Raw genomic sequence first — 14,300 nt, forward strand, 5'->3', positions numbered from 1 at the left:
ACAATCAGCTTTGCACCGTGCCCAACACATTGCCGCTCAGGTGGGAGATGATCGGGTTTGGTGACTTGCGTGTGACTTGTTTTCTAGCGTTTCTGGGAATTCGGGATGTTTACTGCTTGCGTGTGGCTTGTTTCACACAAGGATCTCCATGTTATGTGTCTATAGCCAGAAGGTCTCGAGTCCTTTGGAGATCTGTAGGAGAAATCTGTAACCACTAAAATTCTCATTAGTTCTCAATGTTCCAACATTTTCAGGAAGTTTGAAAGTCTGAATTTTTGAAGTGTTTTGACCATGTCCCCAGTGAAAAATACCAAGAGCAGGGAAATGGCAGAAATGCTATGTTTTTCCCAATCTGTTCTGTTGACGTGGTTTGTTTTTCCTTAGCTTGTTTTCTTCTAAAGGTCAGTGAAATTTTCAGTTGCATAAATTTTATTGACTTTCCTCATTGCAGTCAGGCTTTTGAGGGAGATGCTGAGCTTACGTGCATTGTGAGTGCCAGACAGTCAGAAGAAACCCCCCTCCCATGTGAGTGGGAATAATGGTGACCCAGCTTTTGAGAGACCTCACTGAATTGAATTCTTTGAAAAATATACCCTTGGGCTGTGGTTGCTGAGCACTTGAGAAGGCCTATGATTGATGACATGGTCATTACGACCATGATTAAGAGCAGCCAGGATTTACATTTACCACCTTGGCCTTTTCCAGTGTCGGCTAAACTGTGGTCTCAAGACCACCAGTGATGCACACGACGTGACTGTGTGTGTGGAGGGGGGAACGGGAGAGCTGTGATTAATTTGGCTGGCAACACGATGCTGGCTCTCTTCTTTGATTGCAGCTGATGAATAGTATTTTAAAAGCTAAGAATACATTAAACACTTTGCTATAGCTCCTATACAGTCTGAGGGCCAGAACCACAGCTGTGCTCAGTTTACAATGGGTGCAGCTGAAGAAAGAAGAGGAAGGGAGACAGACAGCTTTTAGCTTAACTTGAGCAATGGATTCTGCTTACCTTGGGAAGCGGCTGGGGGCACAAGTACCAGTCCTCCCGTGCAGGGAGGGAGCAGGGTGGGGGGGTGTTGCTGATGGGGTTTGGGGCAGGAGCAGGACTAGCACTCACCAGTTTTGGCTGCTTCATCATGTTAAAATAAGAGTCGTTGCATGAGCAAGGGATTTGTGTTCCCTGCCCTCCCTCCAACATTGCCATTGCCCCTGTGCCTGGAAGGCCTTTTCCCTCCTTGCAAAGCTCGAAGCTGCCCCATGCCTGTGAACATCCCGCTCCCCGCCTGGCAGTCCGTCCCTGCGGGTCTGTGGGGGTGCCAGCCCCCTGCAGCAGTGCACGGTGTGTGTGCGTGCTCCCTGGCCCCCCGACACAGCAGGCACCCCTCTGGGTTGGTCAGGGTGCCGCTTTCCCTCTGCGGGGATCTCACCATTACCCTGATTTCCCCAAAACCTGCACAAGCTTTGTGTTTAACCCCTGCCGCTGCCAAATTTGGTTGAGATTAGCTGTCTGCCTGCAACTGTTTGGGGAAGAGGCAACGAAAGAGGGCTAGGTGGAAAGCTCAGACTCACAAGCCCTGTTTCCTTCGGAAACCAGAGTCGTGCTGGGGTGGGGAAGCAGCAGCTCCACGGCTACAAGGAGCAGAGCAGACTCCTTTGCTGCACTTGATGGCCAACGTCCATGAAGTCACCTGGGTTGAGGAGTGAGCCATGAGTGTAGGTCTTTTTGTATAACACAGCAGTTCTTCTCGATAACATCTATTTTTCAGTTCTTCATAGCACTGGCTTTTAACAACAACTAAAACTTTCATCACAGAACCCCCGACTCGATATTCGAGCCAGGACATTCATTGCAATTGCCCTGATTTGATGGCAGCTGTTGAAGAAAATAAAAATGAGAGCTTTGGAGCATTCTCGGCATGCAGCATGATGACCCTTGGAAAAAGGAGACCCATTCACCCTCCTGAAGACTGCTGTTCAGACACAGGGTCTCAACAGACAAGGTACCAAATAATTCTGTTTTCCCTCCCAGTCAGGATAAGCAGGAGGACTGCCAGGGCCTCGCAGGAAGGGTGACCATAGGCAAGAGAGAGTCCACCATCACAGCAAGAGTTCTTCGTTGATGCAATGGACGGCTGGTTGTCCTGCTTGCTCGGTTCCATGATAAAATCAGAGCAAGATTTGGGTGTGTTCCCCACAGTGTGAGAGACAGGGAATTTGGTCCTTGCAGGAGAGCATGGGATATTGCTTCTACTGCTTTCCACCTATCTACTCTCCACTCCTTGTTAGGTTCAATACCCTTTACCCTCTCCAGCCATCCCTCCTGCCTCCAAAAGGTTACTCTAGGCAGGTTGGCTTGGCACAGGGCAGCCATGACAAATCTTTAAACTATAATGATAAATTATGCTCTATTGCCCAGTCCTTCTGGAAAGAGATTTTAATGTGGATTAAAATAAAAGAGGTTTGATAGATGCTGGAAATGTCTCCCTTTGGCTGTTAAGAAAAAAATCTGAATGCCTGTAATATTTCTGCCGAGAATTAGAATAATTGGTATTTAAATAGTATTCTGAGCAGAGCTGCGATTGCCTAGGAAAGCCAACCCCAGGAGCAAGATCTCTTGTCTTTAAGAGCTCAGCCAGGCTTGGGAACTTAAAAAGAAACTCGAATTATTGGGAATTTAAAACATGCCCTTGCTTTGGCTTGAATGCAACATCAAAGCAGGAGCCTGTGTGTTCCTGAAAAAAATGCTTCTTTCCCCTCCCAGCTGCTAAATGCTGTTTCTCCACTGATTTTATTAGCACCACTATCCCAGCAGCATCTCCATCCACAAATGCCTTTTCAGTGTGCTCACAGGAAGAAGTCTATTTTGCCCTCTCAGAGGAAGAATTACCCATAACCCAAACAACTAGTGCCAGGAGCTAAAGAAGGCTGGTGATCTTATAGACAGCACTGTTTGCCTTTGGAAACCATGGGCATAGTGATGCTCTGTGTTGAGAGGGCCTGTTGCATCAAAGGATGTATTAAATCTATCACCCAGCTTGTGGTGACATGGGATCCCATCGCCGTGGTGGTACTTGTATTCAGGAGCTGCTGGCTAAATTCTGTCTCGCTTTGTCAGGACCCAGCAGTTTCAGATGGACGCTGTGTTCTCCTCTACCTCCTGCTCTCATCTGGTCTTCACTGCTCAGGAAAGCCACTGCACATCCGTGATCTCCACCCAGGAAGGGCCAAATCACTGTTTCATAGTAAGTGGCACAAAACTCATTTTATGATGGCAGGGTTTCTTTGAGATGAGCCCCCCTATCTTTGTACGTGTAAGGTACTGCTTCTGTCTTCCCTGCTCCTTCCCAAATCCAACATATTTAGTTGCACAACGTCCCGCCTGTTTCCCACATAGATCCAGTATTGAAGTTTCCGCAAATCAAACCTCTCAGAATACCGCTATTTCCACATTTGGCCTTTTCTCTGTAATCATTCAGCTCTCCGAACGTGCATTTGTGACCCCAGCAGATGACTAACGGGCACACATTGGTGCCAAAAGCCACCACAAAGCTCTGCTTCAGATCTTGCTTGTACAATCTTGCTTGTACAAGATTGGAGATGTTATAGCACTAGGTGGGTCTGTGGTTATCACACTGCACAGGGCAGTGTGGACATAGCCAAACTGACACGGGATGAACCGGTGCAGGCACAGCTGAGAGCTCTCACGTGCTGCTGGAGCGCTGGTCCGATGCTGCTGCATGGCTTCTGCTGGCAAAGCGTAGTCGTGTGTCTGCGTGCAGTACTGGATGTGGTGTATGGACAGAGCTGACATTTCTAATGTCAGCAATAACTACTGTGAAATGTCTCCCTTTGCCTTGAAATCGTTACAGTTTTATGTGACAGCAGCAGCTCTAGTTCCCAGCTGAGATCAGAAGTCCATTAAGTGCTTGAAATTGTGCAAACGCGTAGTTTGAGGACGTGCACTCCTGACCAGCTCTGTATTGCCGATTGCCTAGCTGATCCAGTTAACCCTGTCCCACTCAGACATCCATCCGTCTATAGGTGCCCGCCTATACAGACGGAGATCTCTCCAACAGGGTATCTGCTTGCGGTAGCAGATACTTGGGCTACTCTAATCTTTGGATCACGTTTGCATCTTTGGATTTTAAAGAGCATTTAAAAGTGAGAGGAAGGGAAAAGTGCCTAACCTCATAGAGCTACTACTAGCCGAATTTATAGATTAAACCTAGGAATTACAAGTTAAATTCATTATTAGTTCAAACGGGAAATAATTCCACTGAAGACAGTGGGAATTATTAACTCAGGGAAGCAGTTAGGTATCTAACATTTCCTCTCTAAGGAAATAAAGCAATAAACCTTGTTTCTCCTGTGACACGCATTACTTTTTTTTCCCCAGTGTAATTCTAGTGATTTCTGCAGGGTTATTTCTGGGGCTGAAAAACTGGAAATGCACAAATGCTCCATTCATGGTGAAGTGGCTTGTATAAACTCAGACTAGAGTCAAGTGAACACAGAGAGGGGGAAAAAAAGAATTGTGTCAGATAAATAGTCCTGAAGAGGAAATATCAATGAAGAGGTTTGTGAAAGTAGGAGCACAGGACTTAGCAACCCATTGAATTGTAGGAGATACTTTAGTTTCTATCTGAGTTTCACAGTTCTGGTTCTTAATAACTAAAAATACCATATCTTTAAATTTTGGTAGTCCTCAGGGAGCTGAGTCTCTGTAACTGCATTAACAGCTTGGGAAATTGAATCCCAGGGCCTCAGTGAGGTAGTTTCAAGTTGTCACATTAGCCAGCCAAAGTGGGGCTGTAGACCTGGAGCAGCCTGATTGCCAACCCCATCCTTCACCTCACAGCAGACCACAGAAAGTCTAAATAATGACTTTAAACTCCTGAAATGTTGCCATGACCTTTCGCGTGGTGGGGACATCCCATGCTCTGCCGGCCATGGGCTCTTATTATCTCAGATCTCTCCCATCGTCAGTGTAGACCATCCTTGACACCAGGATATCAAGCAAAAGAAGGAAGAAGCCCCGCTGCCACCAGCCCCGCTGCCTTTTCCCGAGTGCATTGCCCTGCCCGAGAGCCAAAAGCCGTGACCATAAGAGGCTTCAGATGCTGGCGGAGCAGCAGGGATCATTACAACTGAATAGAGCCATACACAACGGTGGAAAGATCCTCTTAGCACTCATTAATTGTAATTTTCAGGATTAATGAGAAAGATTTGGCAGCTTGGCAGAAGAGAGTTTTAACACAGATAATTCACTGCGGCTTGCTGGAGCTGAGGGAAGGGTCAGTGGCTCCCCCGAACCCCCCCAACAATAGGTAAAGAGAAGGACAGAAGTAACTAGGCAGGGAACAGGGATATAAAGCACCTGATAAGTCAAAAGATGTATTTTACACAAGGCAGTGTAAATATTCATGTGATTTATTAGAGTAGCAGCCTTTTCATTGATGACTCTATTGAATTGAGGGTTATTTAGAAGCCGAGGGGATCAATACAGCAGCTGGGAGCCAAAGCTTCTGGAAGCAACTGAAGTAAAAGTGTATTTTGCAGTGCCTTACTTGTGTGTGAAGTCCCTTAACTGCCCCTTAAACCTTAGAGTGAACTTTACCCCTAATATATATAGAATGTATGTGCAGTGAGCCCAACTTCTGCCAAGCTGTTGAGCAGTTTAATTTCTGACGGAGAGGATGAAGTCCAGTTCTGCACAGAGCGCCAAGCCGAGCCCTGTAGATCTGTTGGAGATCCAGCCTGGTGCTGGATCAGGATTTAAGGCTCAAATCTGCACCTTCACTCCCATCCCCTGTAGCCAAGTTTGGGACAAGTAGAGAGCAGAGGGCAGGCTGGGGTGAGATGCACCGCACCCTTTGGCCACCAAGTCTGAGGTCTCACGGCCTGCTAAACCAAACTGGTGTCGATGGGGACCAGATGGCTCTTCCCTGTACCATCGCATCCCTGCCTGCACCTTGGAGACAAGTGAAGATCTGTGACGAAGGCTTTATAAATGGGATGGCTTTGTGATGGGGAGCAAAAACCACAAGGAAGATGACTCTGTATAAAGCGGGTTATTCTGAAGCACATCAAGAACTACTCACCGCTGTCTAACCACAGTTGATTTTGTCTGTGTTGGTAAGTATTGGTTTTTACTCCCTATCACTTTTTATTACATTTATTCCTTCAGAAGAAAAATAAGTCAAATGTTCTTAATCTTTTTAGCATGGAATTTTAGATTTTAATGGGCTTGTTTTAATTTGCACATATTCTTGTTAATAATGAAATCTGTTTAACGAGAGTTAAACCAAAAAGCCTGTAATGGTAATTCAAAACATAAAACTCTAGTGCATTTCTGTAAGAATTCCCTGTTAATATTCTTAAGGCTTTTTAACGGATATTTTAAGTAGGCATTGGTATTAGCAGAAACATCACACAAATTAAAATTAGGCTCTTGGTGACTATTTTAAAATGAATATTCACAGACTCTTCAGCATGAAATTAAATCTAGTTACATTTGACACTGCTGGTATATTTTAAGGAAGTATACTTTAATGAAAATGATAGTGTTGCCTGTGAACTTATTACTGATAGTTAATTTAATTTATTGCAACCCGTTGAATATAACAATCGGATTTTATATAGCATAGCCTAGGAGCCTGTGTCAGGCTTTAAATCTATGGAGATGGAACCCGAGCCAGTAGTTAAATGGTGGAATTAGGAATGGGGACTTCCAGCTCTGGCCAGGACTCTTGTTTCGGCTTGGGTAGGTTGTAAACCTGCCATGCTTACTCCACTCATCACGACGCTCTAAACTGGGAAATCTGCCTTTGAGGATTTGGGGTTGCCCTACAATTGGGCCCTCTTAGAAATCTTAGATTTTTTTTTTTTTCCTGTTTAAACCCAGGACTTTGCATTGAGGTCATTTCTTTCACAAGCACTATTAGACCTTGCAAAGGTACGTGACTTCTTGCAGCTCCCTCTTTGCACTTTGTTGCAGGCTGATGCCAATGGGATGTATAAAGTATGAGTGAGGGGACAATTGTGTCCTTTCTTCACAAATCAGTCGTTCCTCATTCTTTGTTGCTCTTTACTGAATTATTTCCCTGTTCTTCTTTTCTTCTTCTGAGTGCACAGAACTAAGCTCAGCATTATAAAATCCAGATTACCATCCTGAAGTAGCATGGCAAGAAAACATGTGCTTAAAATTAAACACGTGCAAATCCACTGAAATTCCATGGGATTGAAGCATATGGTAAAAAATTAAGCAAAAAGCTCAGTCCTGAAGGGATAGCTTTGGGGCTGAACCGATGAAGTGATGAGGAGACATCCCTATCTACCATAAGAAGCTGCTTCCCTGCCTGTTGCTATCATTGCGGGATAGACAGATTCAAAATCTGCCCCAGTTTTTCTGTTCTATTTCAACAATAACACCTTGTGCCTCCATCCAGGTTCCAGGAATCAGACAGCACTTTCTGAGATATATCTTGGAGCCATTAAAAAACAAAAGCAGAGTGTCATCTTCCTGCTGACATACACCACAAGGACCTGTCATTCCCCTGATATAGTACAGCGTGAGAATGGTCTCCCTTCAAAATACATCACTGGGGCAATGGCATTTTGAGTTATCTGGTGCCAGGATGGCAAGCGTTTGAACCATTCACAAATGTAGACAAGAGAGGGTCAAAGCACATCTTCAGCTTTCACGTGGGCAGCTGGACTGTCTGAAGCGAAAAAAATTGGTTTAAAGTCATTGTCATTTAATGGGCAGCAATGAAGTAGTGCTGGATTAAAGCACTTCAGTGCTTTGAGTTCCTAATTCCCATTTGCCGCAGTGACCCTCAGATACAGAGTGGCTGAGGATGGCGCAGGCTGCCCACCCCCACCTGCAGCCTGAGGCTCTCCTGGGAGCTCCCCGGCAGAGCGGGACGGCCGCACACATCCCAGGACGCTGTAGCACAGGTCTGCTGGAGGATTAAACCCACAATGGTGGCAGTTGAGGCCCTGTGCAAATCCCATTGCCTATTTTTCCTCCCATTAAACTCAAGAGCCTGCCCCTCACGCTTCTCCCCTGCCTGTGCTACACATTCCCATGTTATTAAAAAACAAATGGTGAATGTATTTGCTCTGTAAGGCCTTAGCTTTAAAAACGCTGTATCCCCTGGCTCCCTCCAGTGCTGTGAGCGGTCTCACTGGTGCCAATAATGCTGCCTGTAACAGCAACAGTATTCAGTGCTTAAATATTTGCAGGATCACTGTCTGAATTGGCATTCTTTGCCAAAACTATCCAGGCTCCATGAAGAACTCGTGGAATAAACATGCTAATGTGAGGCCAGCTCTTCAACTCACATGAGTTGGCGTGGTTCTGTGGCAGCTAAATTGAGGATCTGCTCTTCCTTGGTGTCTGTATTAGATATGCAAGGAAAATGAACAATGCCAGCAACTGTATATGCAGTTTAGTGATGAATTGGTGCATCTTTTCAGTTATTGTTTTGATTTTGCTGTTTGCTGCTGCTGGGAAATTATGCAAATTCTTCTTCTGCAGGAAAAGAATACTGATAATTAAGAAATGTGCAGCTTGGATTTAAGATAATCTTATAAATCCACACTAGCGTTCTCACACCAGCAGCACATTAATAGCTGTGGCAGCCACCATCAGACACCCAGGACCAGGTTCTCAGTGCTCCAGAAGGTCACTTTGCACATTTCTCGCTGAGCATTTTAGATGGGGATGGGGTGCTTGCATGAGAAGATCAAGGTAGCAGAAAGCGAGAGCAGCACTACAACACACAAGGGCCTGGCTGGCTTTCAGGTCAAGTTCTGCAGGTGGAGCTTAACACCCTTGTCTGTTTAGGGGAAGAGAAGGAGAAGGCTAAGTGTCTCTGGTAGTGTGCTGGCTCAGAGCAGAGGTGTCGCTTTGTTGTCTTCAGGGGGCAAACAAACCTTTTTTGCAGGTGACGTCCTTAAAGGTTAAAAAAGATCACGGTCTTTAGAGATTAGGCTGTTTCTAGCTACAAAATTAGACCTACTGAGATAAACCACAATCTTTTCTGAATAGTTTGGGCTAGACAGTAAAGATGTCTGTGTCATGGGGGCAAGAGACAAAACTCAGCAGTATTTTAGGCTCTCTTCAACGCTTGTGCAAGTGATGCCCAAATCTGCTCCAGAGGGGCAAGTCTCATCCCAGGTGGACGATGTCACTGAGAGAAAAATGCTTCTCTGTTAAGTTTCTTGGGTGGCCGTAAGGGCTTGATCTGAACTGGCAGGTACTTTCATAACCATGAACAGTTTGAGGAGTTCAATCTGCTTGTCTTTAATAGCAGTATTTGAAAAACCCTTGTACCAGCATAGCTTCTTGACCTCAGAGGGTACCTGGCTTAAAATCCTCAAAGACGGACATTAGCAAAGAGGTGTAAGAAGCTGTACTCTCACAGCATGACACAGACTGTCCTTGAAGGAGGTTCATACTCCTCTCAGGACCCTAACTGAAGGTCAGTTCAGCATGTGGAGTGGACAAAGACAGTCCAGAGGGCTTCTCAGCTTGAGTTCTTGCTGCAGTATCCCACATGGGTGCAGTGTCCCAGCTCTTCAGCCCTTCCCATGGTGAGCATTATGACAGGATGCCAGTTTGAACTTGTGGTCCATAAGAAGCAATATGGGCAATATGGACCTCAACTTTCAAACTAGTTGAGTCTAGAAGCAGCTACGTTGATTTACAGACATTGCAATTCCTACCGAATGCAAAAATAAATAAATAAATAAAATCTTAAGTTGCTTATTATGTGGAAGAAAAGAAAGGACATTTACTGATCAGGCTTTGGGCTTCATGACCAGCATTTTGAGGGCTGCCGGCTGGGGTTGGATGGTCAGTGAAATTCCTCCTCCGTGCACTGTGCTACCAAAAAAGCCTGGCTGTGCTGGTCTGTGGGTCTTCTAAAAATCTAGCTGTTAATAGCAGCTGAAAATCTAGCCCTAGTTATGGAAGTGGAGTAGGTCAAAGCTTAGCCCTAGATAGAAGTAGCACAAGGGTAACACAGGTAGGTTATTTTCAACTACAGCAGATTGTCTTATTTGCATAGTCTCCATACAATTTATTGAAATCTGCAAGAACCTCGACCAGGGAGTCACATTAGCAGAATGAATATTAACCTGGGAACCTCCACAAAAAAACTTTACCTTGACTTTCTGCTATATATATTTTTCACTCGATACAGTACTATCACTGAGCAATTTAATTCTCTTCTGGGCACAATTGTCAACCTGGTTTCCAGAAGGGACACATGCCCCAGGATTTATTTTATTCCATTTAAGTAACTATGACCAGTTTTCATAAATTGAGGAGTTGAAATTGCCCGTTCCCTAAGGCTCTCTAACAAATGAGATCAGAAGTCCAATGAATACATGTCTTGCAAAGCTTTTCAGTTCAATTACATATATCCATGTGCAACTGATAACGCCACAATCAGTTCAAATAGTATCTTTGCAGGTGTGAAAGACCGCAAATTGAAGTCTTATTTCACATCAGTATCCAACGTGTCACTGGAAAGATTAAAAGGAAAATTTTCAAGGGACAAAGGATGAACAATTAATGAGCCCTGGAGTGACTCTGAAACAGGTAGCAAAGAAAAACAACTGTAGAAGGAGAAACCGTCAGAAGTGAGCAGTTTGGTGCCAAGTTTCAGAAGGAGATTAGTGGAGAGTTTCACTAGATCCATTAGTGTTTGCGAAGTACTTGCGGAGTGGATCAATGAGCATCACAGAAACTCCCAGGAGGAAGTGAATTAAAAGCTTTTGCTTTTTCCTTTTTTTTTTTTTTTTTTTTTTTTATAGTGGGAAGCAAATAAAGCAGAGCTCACACACTAGCTGATGAGACTAAAACAAGGCGTCGGATGGGCATCTGGTCAAGCAAGTGCTGTCTGTCTGTACTGAGTTAGGTCGGTTGGGAAAATACGTGGCCATGTTAAAACTTTGTGGTGATGGCCAGAGGAGACCAAATCAGTGGGTTTTAAGCGACTTTAAGTCAATCTATTTTGAAGTTTGGGTTTTTGATCTTAGATTCTGAGCATTTGGTGGGGGGGTGGCTATTTGTACGTGGGCTATAAACTCTGTGACTTGGTTTTAGTGGAAGCAGTAAGACGGTACTAAAATCCTGAGAACCACCTTAAAAACGCAGTGCCAGACCTTCAAATGACTACGCCAGCACAGCACCACTGAAGCTTCCTGAGTGCTATTGATTTACACCAGTTGAACATCTGGCCCGTATGCTTTGTATTATTAAATACTTCTGCGATTATTATGTGAACAATTAAGATTCATGGAAATGAAAAAGCAGGCAATGAATTGTGCCTTCACTGCAATTCAGGAGGAGGAATTGCTCAGGGAATGTGTTGCCTTTTACTGTAGCTGTGCAGTTCTTCTAGAAACCAGAAAGTAAGCGTGAATGGGACCTCAGGAGATTTTTCCAGGCCATCATCTTCCTCCAGGAAAGGGTCAACTTCAGCCCTGTCACGTTTGCTCAATATGTTCTTAAACCTCTGACGCCTGAGAGCCCACAGTGTATGCCAACGCGCAGTACCGGTGCTGAAGTGCTGCAGGAACCTTTCCTCCGGCCCAACCTACTTCTCTCCCTGGCTGCTCTTGAGCTCTCCAACTTCTTGTCCTGTCCACCACTGCCAAAGAGAAGAGCATGGTCCCTTCCTCTGCCTAGCAGCCCTTCTTTGTATGCAAAGCTTGTTATTTTGTTTGTCTCCTCTGTGTAACGTTGTCTGGTCAATCGTGTTGGAATTCAACACTGAGAAAGTCCAGACAAGCCCAAGTAAATGTTAACACTGCAAATTATTTTTTTTTTTTTTTTCCTTAAGCCTGTTTCCCTTTCATGGTTTGCTGCTGAAGTATAGAAGTACATCCAGCCATAAGAGTGAAAGATCCATCTTTCAGCATCAGGAGATTAAAGGAATAGGGTGAGATAACATTTTGCAAATCTGAAAGGATTTGAAAATCCCTCTCCTGCTATTTCTGGAAAAAAGTCAACAGCAGGGCAAGATTAATCTTCATTAATAGTGTAAGAATGAGTGTTGGCTGCAAGTTTTGTTTAACCTGAAAAGCAGCATTCAGCAGCTGGGTTTCCCCATCTAAAATAATATCCAGAGAGTCAAAAATTCTTTGCCACACATAAAATCATCTTCTGGTTGTGTGTAATGGAGCTCGGCAGCATAATGTGCGGGAGAGAAGGATAACCTTTTAACATCTCTGCAATCCCCGGGGACTGGCACGTTCCTGATTAACAGATGCTTGGTGACTTGAAGTTCCTGAAGCTAAAGCTGTGCGTGTATTGCACAAGTCACTGGTTTTATTGAGGGCTTGGGAGAGACATATTTTTTGGCTTTTATCCCACTTTTCAGACGTGGCATGATGTAAGTGACTGCTCTGAAGTGAAGGCAACTGTTCTTCAGAGAGAGCGAGCTAAAGCAATGTTGTGGGAATTGCTCTGCAGGGCCTGACCCACAGTATCCTGCCTGTGATGGAGACCATGGGCACCTTCTTCAGGAGGTGTTTTGGGGACTCAACTCAGCAGCACGAAGCATGAGAAGGCATGCCCTTCCCAAAACACCTCGCTCTCTTTAGATATTCGGCATGTCTGGAGGGGAGGGTTGTTACTTGGAGTTTGGTTTTTACCAATTCTGTTAGGCTTCAGTTTCTGCACAGAGCTATGGAGGAGCTGCTACAAAACCCTGCCTCCTGCGCAGCCTCCTGTCGAGCGAGGCGAGAAGGGCATCACCTTTGAAGTAAGGTTCTCTGAGAGGTCTCTACATTTGAAAAGCAGCCTAGCCAAGCAGCTCCAGCGTAGGACCATGTCGCTAAGCTGATTGCAGCCAAGCCTGCGGTGCCCACCCAACAGACACTGTTCTTCAGTTCCCTGACCAGCATAAAGCCCTGTCAGGCTGTGGACTCGGTGTGCAAACCTCAGTTGCTTTGTCCTCACTGAGATTTCAAGTAGTATTGGCTCAAGTGAAAAACATACGTTTCTCTGCTAAAAACAAGGCTGCAGGAAACTCAATTAACCAACGTAATGCGGTTCAGTGGCACAATTAAGAAAAGGGCCCAGAAACTGCTGGATCTCACAAAGATCGAGACCTTCACTTGAGGCCGTGTGAGGTTTTTTCCCCACTGACTTTTGTGCCGTTGGATTAGGCAGGTCTTTCTGGAGGACTTTCATTTATATGTCTTGAAGTCAGGCAGCTGTTATCTGTTCTCCTCCTGAAAACATCTAACACTTGGTCGATCGCTGTGTCTCTGCCACAGGAGCTGCATGGAGAGCCAGGGCTGTGTGCAGGGAGAAGGTCTAATTAACAAAACCTGCACTCCAAGAATTTGCTATTTTCAGGGCACTTCTCCACCTGCCAAGCTCTGCTAACGTTAGCAGTGCATGGCGAGAGGAGTTTTAAAACAAGTGCTGGAAAAAACCCAGACCCTGTCCCTGAACAAAACGCCGCCAGCTCCCGAAAGACTTGTATGACAGACTGAGAGCCCTGTAGCTGTCAGCTCTTCATGCCCTTTGGGGGTCTGCTTATTATTTTTGAATACTTTACCTCTCTGGTGGTTTTTCTGGCAAAGCGTTGCCTGTACAAGGAAAAAATGAGGGTCTTACCACAGCTGCCTTTGATTCTTGATATAAATAGGATAACTGTGACTTCTGTTGTTATAATGATAATAATCTGCATCTGATGTACATTTTGTTGGAACACAAGAGGTACGTCTTTCTTAGAAGAAAGTTGTGTCATCGGTCTCACTGTGTACTCTGACAAGGTGAACAGACGCAGGTTGGTGCCTTTTCCAAAGCCCCGTGATGAAGCAACAGAGGGGTGAAAGTATTCAGAAATAACCAGAGGCAGAGCAAGGGCTGCAACGTAGACTTTCCCTTCCCAGTTTCGTCACTCACCCTCAAATCAGTGACATTTCACACGCAAAGGGCAAATAAATACATGAAAATTATTTGGAGATGGAAGTTCAGAGAGGTGTGGAGAAGGAAGGATTTGGTGAGTGAAGGTTTTGTGAAGAGAATCACTGACTGGGATTGCCTGACAGAATTATACTTCATTACTGACGCTTCACAGCCTTGATTTTCATATTTATTTGTGACTCTTCTTTTTTAAATCACGGGCTCTTTTGACATGAGAGTCATGCTGTGTAAAGCGCTATTGATTAGAGTTTCTAATTTCATGCCATTACAGCATGACCATTGGGGAATGAAATGTATTTTATTTTTTCCACCACGGCTATGCCAGCAATGCTTGGGCCGCAGC

General features: G+C 44.9%; 1 long non-coding RNA gene across 1 annotated transcript; it reads left to right on the top strand.

The window, feature by feature from the left end:
* Positions 1-1,769: 1,769 nt before the first annotated feature.
* Positions 1,770-10,932, top strand: LOC142604476 (uncharacterized). The gene is made up of 3 exons (XR_012838341.1): positions 1,770-2,000; positions 3,116-3,242; positions 10,828-10,932. It is a non-coding gene; the product is annotated as an uncharacterized LOC142604476 (long non-coding RNA).
* Positions 10,933-14,300: the final 3,368 nt, after the last annotated feature.

Source organism: Balearica regulorum, chromosome 19 (assembly GCF_011004875.1).
Source record: "Balearica regulorum gibbericeps isolate bBalReg1 chromosome 19, bBalReg1.pri, whole genome shotgun sequence".
NCBI lineage: Eukaryota > Metazoa > Chordata > Aves > Gruiformes > Gruidae > Balearica > Balearica regulorum.